The sequence below is a fragment of the Phodopus roborovskii genome, unplaced genomic scaffold (genome assembly GCF_943737965.1).
Source record: "Phodopus roborovskii unplaced genomic scaffold, PHOROB, whole genome shotgun sequence".
NCBI classification, from domain to species: Eukaryota; Metazoa; Chordata; class Mammalia; order Rodentia; family Cricetidae; genus Phodopus; species Phodopus roborovskii.
The window spans coordinates 10581415-10593571 of NW_026126563.1; positions in this window are offsets into that span (position 1 = coordinate 10581415).

A 12157-nucleotide genomic window follows, 5' to 3' on the forward strand; every position below is an offset into this window, starting at 1 on the left:
AAGGTTAGGAGGTGACAGGGAGCCAAGGAGGTGTCAAAAGCTCAAGCAGCCATGTACTACTAAATCTCTCATAACTGGCTCTTGGGCAGGAGGAGTTGACTGAGGCCTGCCTTGTCCAATTTATTGTCTTTAGTGTATGATAGGATGTGTGTAAGGGTTCAGGCATTACGCTGGCCTGCCCCTGTCACCTGGCAGAATGCACTCAGGCAGTGCCCTGGGCAGCCCAGGTGCAAAGGGCCCCTTTAAAAGACAGACCTGCGCACACTCAAGCTCTTTTTCTGCTCTCACTTTCCTGCTCTCTTTCCGTTTCTCCTTCCCGCTGTTCCCCCGGGCAGACAGGACATTTCCCGTCTCCCGCCTCTCTTCTGTCCTCTCTCACCGCGTCTCTGTAGCTCTTTGTCCCTTTTCTCTTTCCTTCTCTCCCCCTTCCCTTTCTATACATCTTCTCACTCAGGCGCAGTCTGCCTGGCACGTTTGTGTCCGTGTCCCTGTCCCCCAACCCTCGGTCACCCCCACCTGTCATGGGATCTCTGCCGAGGTTCGTCACACTTTATTCCTAACAGAGTGTGTATGTGTGACCTTTATTTAAGGTTTTAAAATATTTTTAATCACGTTGGCGTGTGAATGTGTGTGCCATTTTGCACAAGGCTACAGGTGTGGGAGTTACAAGCGCCCTGTTTTCTTGTTTTTGTAGACAGTGTGTCCCCGTGTAGCTCTGACTAGCCTAGAACTCAGTAGGTGGATCAGCTTGGCCTTGAACTCATGGGTGCCTCCTGCCTCTTCCCAGTTGCTGGGATTATAGGTGTATGACACCACATCGGCTTTAGTGACATTTTAAATTGGAATTTATTCATTGAACTTGGTACTGGCTTTTGTAAGGACAGTTCCTTACAAGTATAAACGCTTAAAACCTGGCCTGCACTTCCCTTGCCCATCCCCCTTTTCATGCCGCCATACATACACGATTTTAAGTCTCTACATAAAATCTAGGACCCACAAGTGATGGAAAACATGTAATGTTTGTCTGTCTGAGGCTAAACTTGCTTGCCATGATTGTCTCCAGCTATATTAGCTTTTCTGCAAATGATACAACTTTGTTCTTCCTTATGGCTGGACAAATTCCATTGTGCATATGTACAACATTATTTATTCACTCTTCTGTTGATGGACACCTAAACTAATTATGGGACCCATAATCCAGCCATTGTGAACTGGCTGATTGCCCCCTTTATGCATTGGCTTGGGGTCCTTTGATTAAGTACCCAGGAGTGTGGTATGGCAGATCCATTTTTAGTATAGTGAGATGACTCCGTGCTGATTTCCATAGCGACCACACCAGTTTACATCCCTGCCAGCGCTGTATATTGGGGCTCCAGTTTGCCCCATCTTTACTAGCATTTGTTGTTTTCTTTTAGTTAAATGTTTAAAGGTTCATTTTATATATTTAAGTGTTTTGCTTGTATGTCTGTGTACTGTGTGCAAGCCAGTACCCAAGAGGGAGTCAGGTCTCCTGGAACTGGAAATACAGATGGTTGTGAGGCACCATGTTGATGCTGGGTACCAAACCTGGTTAAGAACCAGTTTTCTTAACCGCTGAGCCATCTATCCAGCCCCAGTTGCTCATGACCTTAAATCAGTGCCGTTCTGACTGGGGCGAGATAAAGACTCCGCATAGTTTTCATTTGTTTCTCTAATGGACAGTGATGTGGAACACTCTTCATTTGTAGTTTATCTTTTTAGAGCCTCTGCTCATTCCATTCATCCAGTTATTTATCTGAGTGTTTTTTAGTTCTTTGTATATTCTAGATATCAATCCCCTGTCAGATGTGTAGTTTGCCAGGCTTTTCTTTCCGCCAGAGGGTTGTCTCCTGGCTTAATTGCTGTGCAGAAACAGGTTGTTGGCTCTGTTCCGTGAGTGACTGGAGCCCATTCAGAAAGTCCTTCCCTATGCCTATGTCTTGAAGTGTTTCCCTTACCTTGTCCTCTAATGGGTTCGGAGTGTTAGGGCTTGTTTTAAGATCTTTGGTCACTTTGGACTTGACTTTTGTCAGGGTGAGAGATAGGGATCTAGTTTTATTTTGCTACAGGTGGGTACTCAGTTCCCCCATCACCATTTGTTAAACACCATTTGTTAAAGAGATTGTCTTTTCTGAAACGCATAGTTGTTTTGTTTTTATTTTTTCATCTTTGTGAGATATCAGATGGCTAAAGCTGGTCATATCAGGGTCCTCTATTTCACTTCATCGATCACGTATTTCTGTGCAGTCACATGCTATGGCTCAGTATTATAACTTGAAATCAGGCATGTCGATCCCTCTAGCATCGATCTTTTTGCTCTGCTTTGGTGTAGGGCCCTGCGTGGACCCCCGAGGTACCTTGAGCAAGCCTGAAGCTGTTGGCTGGAACTCCTTGACCCAGAGCTGTTATTGATACTCTTCCTGTTTTGATAACACACACCTCATAGGGAGGAGCTAAGCCTGAAAATCCTGTAATTTTCCACTGTGCTGTAAGTCAGTACTTAACGCCCGTTCCATATTCTTAATAAACGACATTCGGCATTCGGCATTCTGACGTTGCCATTGAATGAATGACCCGCTGTCTTGTCTCTTTATTTCAATCTCTAGGCCTGCGCCCGATTCGTGGAATAGATCATAGCGCGGGCGCTACACTTTGGCTGCCTAGAGCTTTTGATGGTTTCTAGGATATAAATAACTGAATCTTAGCCAGCCTCAAGTTACCAGAATGATGCCACTGAACACACCAGAAAAGACACACAGACTTAGCTCTCTCTTCAGCCCTGCGGTGTGGGGTGCTAGAGGGGAACAGGGTTATAACCCAGAGTAATTGCTGACATGACAAATCGAGCCACCCACTACTGAGTGACATTCCCGAGATCTCCCTTTGGAAGCATGAGAGGCAGGAAGTACAGGGGTAGCCAGCCTGGGCCAGAACTATTTATTGCATGTGCTTGGTTTTGCTTTTTTTTCTTAAGTGCATATTTTATGTGTAAATATTTATTTTCCTGGTTAAGAAAGCTAAGTTTTAATAGGTACAAAAAAGAAAAGAAACGTGTATTGTCCCACCATGTAGAACTAAACAACATTTATATTTTGCTTTATACCCTAGGCTTTTTTTTTTTTTTTTTAAGCATTAATAGGCCACGCTCTAACATCTGTACAGGTTTCAGGGTGTGGTCCACACAACACAGAAGTTTTGGAACCCAGTTCTTGCAGATAATGGAGCATCTTGAGCCGTCTCTCTTACCATTAAAATTCACAACATGAATTTTGACGAGCATAGCGTATTCCCTTACTAAATGCATCCTTTATCGAGTCCCCTGTTCTTGGCGTGTGGGTGGGGGATTCATGTACCAGCCTGGCACCAGGAAGCCAGAAACCAAAGAGAGGCTGGGCAGAGCCATTGCTCAGTAGAAGAGTGACACTTGGTGATCTTAATTCCTCAGAGGAGCAAAGAATGGACAGAAGTGGGTAGGAAGAGGGTGTGCTATTAACGAGCAAATTAACCAGGCAGAGCTATGAGCCGGAAATGACCGGATAACCAGCCCTGGATTAAGTGCATCTGGTTCTCCCGGGGATTTCACAGTTGTTTGCTTCAAATGGCTAATCTTTTCTGAGAGGTTCCCTTCAAGCTGTCTGGAAGAGATGGGACAATGGATGGCATGGCCAACCGTTGCTCTGCAGTGTTTTATGTCTGGGGGGTGTGGTTAGATTGCCATTCCTTATCAAGTCAGGACTTAGAGGGGCGGCCGCCGCATAGACTCACAGAATTTTTAAGACAAAAGGGAAGTGGACTGTGTTTTCCCCCACCTGTCATTTCAGATATGGAAATCGAGTCGCCTAAATTTATGCACCCCGCAGCTGGTGGAGCTTGGACCCGAAACCAGGCCACCAACCTTTAGCTCCATACCATTCCTGGCACTTGCTACCATTTATTTATTCCAGCATTATCTCCATCACTCTTCTATTGCTGTGAAGAGCCAGCATAACCAAGGTAACGCCTATAAAAGAAAACATGTAATTGGAGGCTTGCTATGGCTTCAGAGCATCACCTTCACTGTGGGGAACATGGTGGTGGCCTGCAGGCAGGCAGACATGGTGTTGAAGTTGCTGAGAGTCCTGTGTCCTGCAGGCAACAGGAAGAAAAGACACTGGGCCTGCTGAGGGGTTTTGAACCCTCAAAGCCCACCCCCAGTGACACACCTCCTCCAACAAGGCCACACCTCTAATGCTTCTAATCCTATCAAGGAGTTACACTTCCTGGAGACTAAGCATTCAAGTGAGCCAATGGGGACCATTTTTATTCAACCCCCATAAGTGTTTTCTGAACTTTGCCAGCAGAGTGACAGGAAGAATTATTATGGGTAACACAGAGTGAAAAAGTAGGACAAATAATGTCACCAGCTACCACTCCTAGGTAGGAAGTCACATGGATAAGCACAAGTTACTCAGTGCACTTGACCTGGATGCATTTCCCATTCTGCATCACCGGCTCATTATAATGTGCTGGGCAGTGGTGGCACACGTTCCCCCCCCCCCAAATCGGGAGGCAGAGGCAGGTGGAATTCTGAGTTTGAGGCCAGGCTGGTCTACAAAGTGACTTCCAGGACAGCTAGGGCTATACAGAGAAACCCTAAAACAGACAAACAAAGAAACATTATACAGCGCCCACCTCCCAGGTTGGAGGGGTCCCACAGACAGCTTGATACTCAACAGGTGTTAATTTTTTCCTTCCTCCTTTCTCTTCCTCTTTCTTTTCCTTCTTCCCCTTCGATGTTTCCTTCCTCTCCTTCCTCTTTCCCCTCCTCCTCTCCCCCCCTTCGCCTCCCTTCCCCTCCCGTCCCCTCTCCTCTCCCTCCTACATCTATCACCTCCTTTCCTTCCTCTTCTCCTCCCCTTTCTTCTAGAATGCAGTTGCTTCTTGTTTTAAGTCAAGGCAGAGAGCTTGAGGGTGCTTTCCTTTCATGCAGGTTGTCTAAAGCAGTAGAGGGGCTGTCACCCCAGAAGGAAGAATGTAGCAAGGCAAGATGTTTTGTGCCCGGGCTCTTGGGGCTAGATGCTCGATAGGGAGGACAGGCGCGGTTTGTATAGACAGGAGGCAGAGTGCCCAAGCAGCAGGCCAGGAAACGCGTCCAAGGCCCTGCCATTATCAAGTGAGATGTAAAGCCAGTACTAGAGAATCATTCCCAGATACGCACACACCACGTTTGTGCAGAGAGACACTGGCTGTGTGTGAAAGGTGTACAGGGAGGGAGGAACGGTGTCAGAGCTGTAGGCGGAGGCAATGGACACTGAGCAGTACCGATGGCAGCTCACTGGGGCCCACTGACATTTACACATGTAAGTCCAACATCCTCCTGTAGTCTAGGCCTGAGCACTCGTTTCCCAGTTTCCAGTCTCTTATGGCTCCTCTGTTTATCATCTGACTTGTCCTCTGCATCCGGACAACTCTTCTCCGTCTGGTCCCTGCTCTGTGCCCTGTGGCCTGCGGTCTGGCCGAGAGCATGGGAACAGCAGGGCATTCATTCCAGTGGGCATGAGATCACCACCCACTGCCCAAGAGGTCAGCCTGCATCATTTGATGACCTTGCTGGAAGATCATAAAAGCTGAAAACGCCTGATGAGGTCATTGTGTCCAGGCCCTGGGTGGGGCTGGACCCTGCTGGCATCCTGGGTAGCTGACACATTCTGTTACCTCCCCCTGGAGCAGCAGAGAGAGCAGGTCCAGGCAGAGAAGGCCGTTCTTGACGTAACCTTTTCCTGTCTTCCCTGTGGGCCCTACACTTGGCCCTGGGAAGAGAGGCAAGAGCCTCTGCCTTCATGTTGGGAAGTCCTGGGTCCTTGAGGCTCTGCTGGTCACTCTGAGCCTTTGCTTGGTTGGGGTCCTTCTGAGAGGGTCCAAGCAGCTGTTCTATTGACCCAGAGCATGTGGTAGGGTGGGAGGGACAGCAAAATCAAAGATACCTATTGATGTGGGAAATCTCCTGTCGTGGTGGCTAGGGACAATCCCTTCTCAGAATGGTGTTGTTGGCTGGCTGAGTTACCACTTTGCTCCCCATGGGCTAATGTCCTCCTCTGTACAATTTGTTTATCAGTTCAGGACCGAGGGCCATAATTCACCGGAAATGCTGGGCCCTTGGTGCAAAGGAAAAGGGCAAAGTTATGAACACATCAGTTCCAAGGCAGCTGCCTGGCGTCTTCCAGAAATGCTACTACCAGCTCGTCAGCAAGTCTGGCCATTTGAAAGCCTGTCCCACCTAACAACCTCCGCTACTAGCAGGTCACCAGGAAATGACACAGAAGCCCCTGGAATGGCGCCCAAATACTCATGGAGTCTGAATCCTGCAGACTCGGGACAAGGAGGGCTCCAGTCCAGCCAGCTTCTCAGAAAGAGCTGGTGTGAACAGGATCTCTGGAGCTCTAGCCTGGGCCCTGGCACCAAGAGGAATGGTGCATAGAGGTGGGCGGTCCTTGAGCATCCCTATCTTCATTACAATGGAGTCATGCAGATAGATGTTCAAGGGGACAGAATGCAGCTGGGTCCTGTGACTGAGGTTGGTCACAGCAGCATGGATCCTGCTTTGCCCAAGGTCTGGCTTTGGCAGGAACATCTGCTTCGTAGTTGGAATGAGCCAGCTGGAGTTGAAAGGCTAGAAACGGAAGGAATAGCATGTTGTGAAGACCCAGAAAGGTGCTTGGCTTGTGGCAGGTGTTCCAAAGATGCAGGGCAGTAGGTAATGGCATCTGCAAGCCATCTGGCCAAACAGGAACCCACAGTCAAGCACAGGTTTCCAGACCCTTGACACTCTTCCTCTGATGGGTGGGACATCAGAGGACCCTCAGATTCACCCTTGACAATTCGTAAGAATAGAGCATTCCAGGGCTTATAAAAAACCATCTTGGGTATAAAAGTCATACAGTTAATTTCAGCTCACACCAGAGGCCTATGGAGTTGGGCTCTTCTGTGATCCTTGCCATCCTCTACATTTGTGATTATTTTCAATTTGAGAGTTGAGAAAACAGACTCAGGGTTACTCAGCTATGGCGCATGGGTCTGGCCTTAAGATCAAGATCTTCTGAAGCCAAATTGAAGTCTTTACATTTACCCATCCAGTCAGTCGAGTCATGATGCCAAAGTCCAAATTATAGGTCTAAACCTAAGGTAAGCCACAGGAAAGCTGCCTTCAAATATGGCTGGTTGCTTGCTTTTATAAATAAAGTTTTATTGGCACACATTTGTTCATTCACATATCCTCTTCACAGCTTTCATTGGGGGGCAGAGCGAGTCTTGCAACAGAGACTCAGTGGCTCACGGAGTCTATAGAATTTCCTATCTGGTTTGTCCTAGTCTAGAATATGTAAACCAAGATGGATTTCCCTACGAAAGCAGGCTACTAGGGAGTGATTTCCAAACCCTGATGTCTAAGTATACACAGCAGTGTCACAAGTGACCACACACACCTGTACTGAATCAGCTGTTAAAGACTCTTATAGGTGACTCATCCCATGTCACTGAGGAGTGACAGCCTCAGCAGGTCCATACTCAATGTGGCTGAGCACTTTGGGAAGTAGTTATCAGAGAAGAGGCTGCGCTTGAGGCTAGGAGTTTGGAGTCAGAGTGGGCAGTCATGAGGGGGCCTGCTGTTGGCTTAAGATGAGCACAGAGACTCCTGGAGAAAGCTCCCAGCTGGATGGGAAGATGTGAAATGCTCTCCCATCAGCATCCAGGATGAAAATGTTGGCTACTGGGTGGGGGCAGTATTAGTGAAGGGGAAATCTGTGGTCAATGAGTAGAAGGCATTTCACCCTTCCAAAGGATGTCTAGTGCCTGGCTACAGGCACACTGTGTGTGAAGGGGGGTGGGGGGCGGCAGGCGGTGGTGTCTACAAGGCCACTCGAGTGTGTTTCTGAGGAAAACAGAGGGTGCTCCTAGGCAGCCTCTGAACTAGTCCTTTCTGGATCTCACCTTGGAAGGCGGAAGAGGGTTTGATTTGGACCTTAGAACAGAGATGAACGGTACAACAGGCTGTGTATTGGGGAAGGAGAGTCTAGATTCAGAGGGTCTATTATCTGTTTCCCTCCAGCATTTTTTGACCCCTATGGGGCCTTGATGGGCAGGCCTGCTTGGTCTTAGCCAGGCCCAGGGTGCAGAAGAAGGATCCCGGAGAAGTTCTGGATCAGAGCAAGGGACAGCTGTGGCATTACCATAGCCTGTCCTCACCAGGGTCCCCTGTCCTTGCCAAGATTGGAGGCTCTGGATTTGTTTTATAGGTGTTGGTTGCATTTCCTCTTTTCGCCCTAGGGTGGTGCTGCCGAGCAAAGGCGGCCTGTACCGGCTGAACCAGAACACACAGAAGCACCTAACTTGGTGAGGCTCCTGGTCTGGGCCGGAGGCTCTGGAGCGGGGAAGGGGTGCTCAGCAGTTGACTGTACATCACAGCTCCAGTCTCATGACAGCGGCCATTGATCTCGCCTTCCTACTCGGAGACAGTCGCATCTTCGCTGCTCAGTGCCGGGACTGGATGGTGCTCCGGCTGGTCGCCTTTTCCAAACGATCTTCTCTTCTGCCGCTCGCAGTAATGTCCAGTAGCGTGTTCAGAGCTCAGCTGCTTTCTTTGTAGACGCGGGGCCTTTGGTTGGGGGCCCCGGCCCCGGCTCCGGCCCCGCCCCGCCGCGAGAAGCCGCTTTGTTTCTCGCGGACGCAATGCGCAAAGCGGCCACGCGGGGGCGCTGGGGCCCGGGGCGTGCGCTTCTTCTTCCAGGAGCTCTGCTAGAGTCCACACAGAAACATCTCTAGCATGGTTGCCTTTCAGTCATAGTGATCCATGCTTGGTTCATGTTCTCCTTGGGGGAGATTCCTTGTCACCTCTTGGACTCCCAGCTGCCTGTGTTCCATAAGCAATACCTACTTTACTCTTATTGGGTTCTAGAAACTGATACATAGTAGGCATCCAAAGAATGTCTTTTGAGGAGCTTACTAAGAGCACATTATCTTTCCTTTTAAATCCTTTCCCTCCCCCCGCCCCCAGCCTTTTCAGGTTCACACAAGAATGAGTGGGAAGCACTGAGTGTCTGTGTCCCCCAGACCCGTGCACCAGTATCCTGGCAACTATCAACACCCGCAATGGTGTCCACTTAGTGTCCACGAACCGTCACTGACGCATCGTCACCCATACTTAAGGCTTACGTGTGGATGTTCTGGGTTTCATGGAACTTGACAAATGTGTGGTGCCAGTATTGACCACTGCTGTATCACAGAGCATTTCTGCCGCCTGCAAACTCTGTCCTCTCTCAGCCCTCACTCCTGGTCCTTCCCCACTCTTTCTACTTTTGCAGGATTTCTACACTCACCAAGATGGATGCTCTTCCTGTTTTACATTAGAAGAAGCAGATTCAGAAATAATCACCAAGGCCCAGGCAGGGCCCCAATTGTGTGGCCACCCAGGCTCTCTGCTTGCACACTGGTCTGGGATACCTCCTGAGTAGTAAAGCCAGCGACCGAGGATGCCCAGACTCCCCAGCACAAAACTGTCCTATCCAACAAGCATGGGGACTTCCCAGAGAGCTCCTCTGAGAGGTCCCATGGTCCCTCGTGGCTGCTCTGCATCCGGGAAGTAGAGGAAGCATGACAGGTGGCCCTCGAAGGAAGAGCTACTGCCCTGGCGGGGACTCCATCCAACTTCTCCCAACCACGGGCTCTGAACTTACATGAGACAGGGGCATCGCCACTCTATTCCCATTTCAGAGCCATGGCTGGAACCTGGAAACTACTGGTGGAGAGGCCCGCAGGGGCTGGCCAAGTGTCTTCCCAAGAGTCCTGGGTACCCAGTACCCGATATCGAAAGGAGGACCAGAGTTCCAGGTGGGCGTGCCCATCGATTAGATTCAATCAGTTAAAACACAGGATGCTCAGTTTTGAATTTTGATAAACAGTGAAGACTTTGAAGCCTAATCATATGTCAGAAGCATAGTTACCCTCCCAGTGATTTGTTTACCCCAAGTTCAGCTTTAACCAGGCATCCTACATTTTATCTGGCAGGCCTGCACAATAGTTTCTTAACCCACAAGGAGAGACAGCAGGAAGAGAAGGTTCATAACCCAGGATGGGGATTTGGTCCCTGAGCTAAGGCCTCTTTAGTAGTAGTTCTAACATTCTGAAGTTGCAGTAGGATGCTGGCTTCTAGGGCAGCTAGGGACAAGGTCCTGCCTCAGTAGGTGCCAGGTATGGCTTGACAATGAAGTCTGCTGTGGAAGAAATGCCTTGGCGTTCGTTCGGTGCAGGGTGGGGAGAAGTGGACGATGAGAGGAAGTGGGAAGTGTGTGAGCTTGCCGCAGTGTCTTCCCAAGAAGGCTGTGGAGAGAGGAGTTTCCGGGGTGAGAGAATGTACTGGAACAGATGGAGACAAATCCCTGGACAGCCAGCTCTGCTGTGGCATGCCTGTGGCTGTGAGGCCTGCTTTTTTGACTGACAGGTCACTGTTAGCATCCTAAATGAGACTGCAGAGGAGCCAGGCAGGGCGTGATAGGACCAGGGCAGGTGGTCTGAGCAACAGAGGGTGGTCTCCATGCTGACCATCGGGACTCCAATTGACCAGACTTTGTGTCCACACGACTGTGTGGTTTCTCAGCGGCGGAAAAGCAGTCACAGGGCGCACACGGAGGGGGTGGGTGGAGAGAGCTGGCCTAGGGTTAGAGACACTGGATATTGTAGAGAGAATGAAGCGAATGATGGAGCATAGCTTCTGCATGTTCTTGAGACAGATTGACTTAACAACTTCACTTCTAGCAAGCCCCAGCTGCTACGCAGGAGGCAATATGATCACAAAGCCTGCCTGAGCTACACAGAGAGTTGAAGGCCATCCTGGGTGACTTCCTGAGGCTGTCTCAAAACACAAAGTGAAAGAGATCGGAGATACAAGTTGGCAAGTCATCAGTCTCCAGTGTGACAGAAGCCAAACGACCAAACAACCAACCAGACAAGGAGCCGCCCTCTACTTTTGTCTACTGTAGTGGTTTGGAAAGGAGCTGCTTGGAGGAGAGAGGCCTCTGTCCAGGAGGGCAGTGTCCTCAACAAGCGTGATCAGGCAGGAGTTCTCTTGACCTACTTTCCAATGGGCATGGGCCACACCCCCATTTTTCTAAGCCTCAGTTCTCTCCGTGGTGATAAAGATAATTTTGGAGCTTGTGGATGGACTCGTGCTTATAAGAACAAGATGTGATGGCACAAGGGTTCACTCATGGGGCACCCGAGATCTGACTCGGGGCTACCCTATGTCTACCTGAGAGACACCAGCATGATGCTCAAGGAACTTGTGTTCTTGTAGTTTTTTTTTTTTTAATGCCTCTGTGCTTATTGCCATTTTTATTTATTCATTCTGCCACTGACTGTTTGCAGTTCGGGACAGTGCTGGGAATCGAACTCAGGACTTCTGGAAGAGCAGCCAGTGCTCTTAACCTCGGAGCCATCTCTCCAGCCCATCTACCCTCCCCAGTATGGATTTTTAAAGCAATGCATAACCCAGAAGTGAGTTGCAGAGAAGTCAAAATAAACACAATATGCACCTGGAACACACTCGCACCCGCGCCTGCACACACACACACACACACACACACACACACACACACACACACACACACTAAACCAAAGACAGCAATAGATATACGGTGAGTTCAGTTTGAACAATGCTGCTATGGATGTAGATGCACATTTCGGTGAACACAAGGCCACGTGTGGGGTGCAGAGTGAGCGGGGAGCACCTGGGTCATGAGGTTTGCGTGTGTACCTCAGCTAAGAGTGCGGAATGATTTTGCAAAGTGATGATACCGAGCTCTACCGCTTCAGCAGTGTAGGGGAGTAGTTGCTCGCTATTCATCCTTGCTACCACTTGGTGTTGTGAGCTGCAGCGATTTAGCCAGTCTGGGTTTTGGATTGTGGCTGTAGTTTTAACTGCGATGAGTCTGATGGGCAGAGGCACAATGCATGTTTTCCTGAGGCTTCCTGGTCATCTTGCTGTTCATTCTTGTGAGATACAATCCTGCACTTTATCTGTGGTTTTCCTTTCTCAGGTCATGTTATTATCACTGAGTCATTCCCTAGGATCTCCTCAGCAGTGTGGGCACATGCCTGTAATTCCAGTATT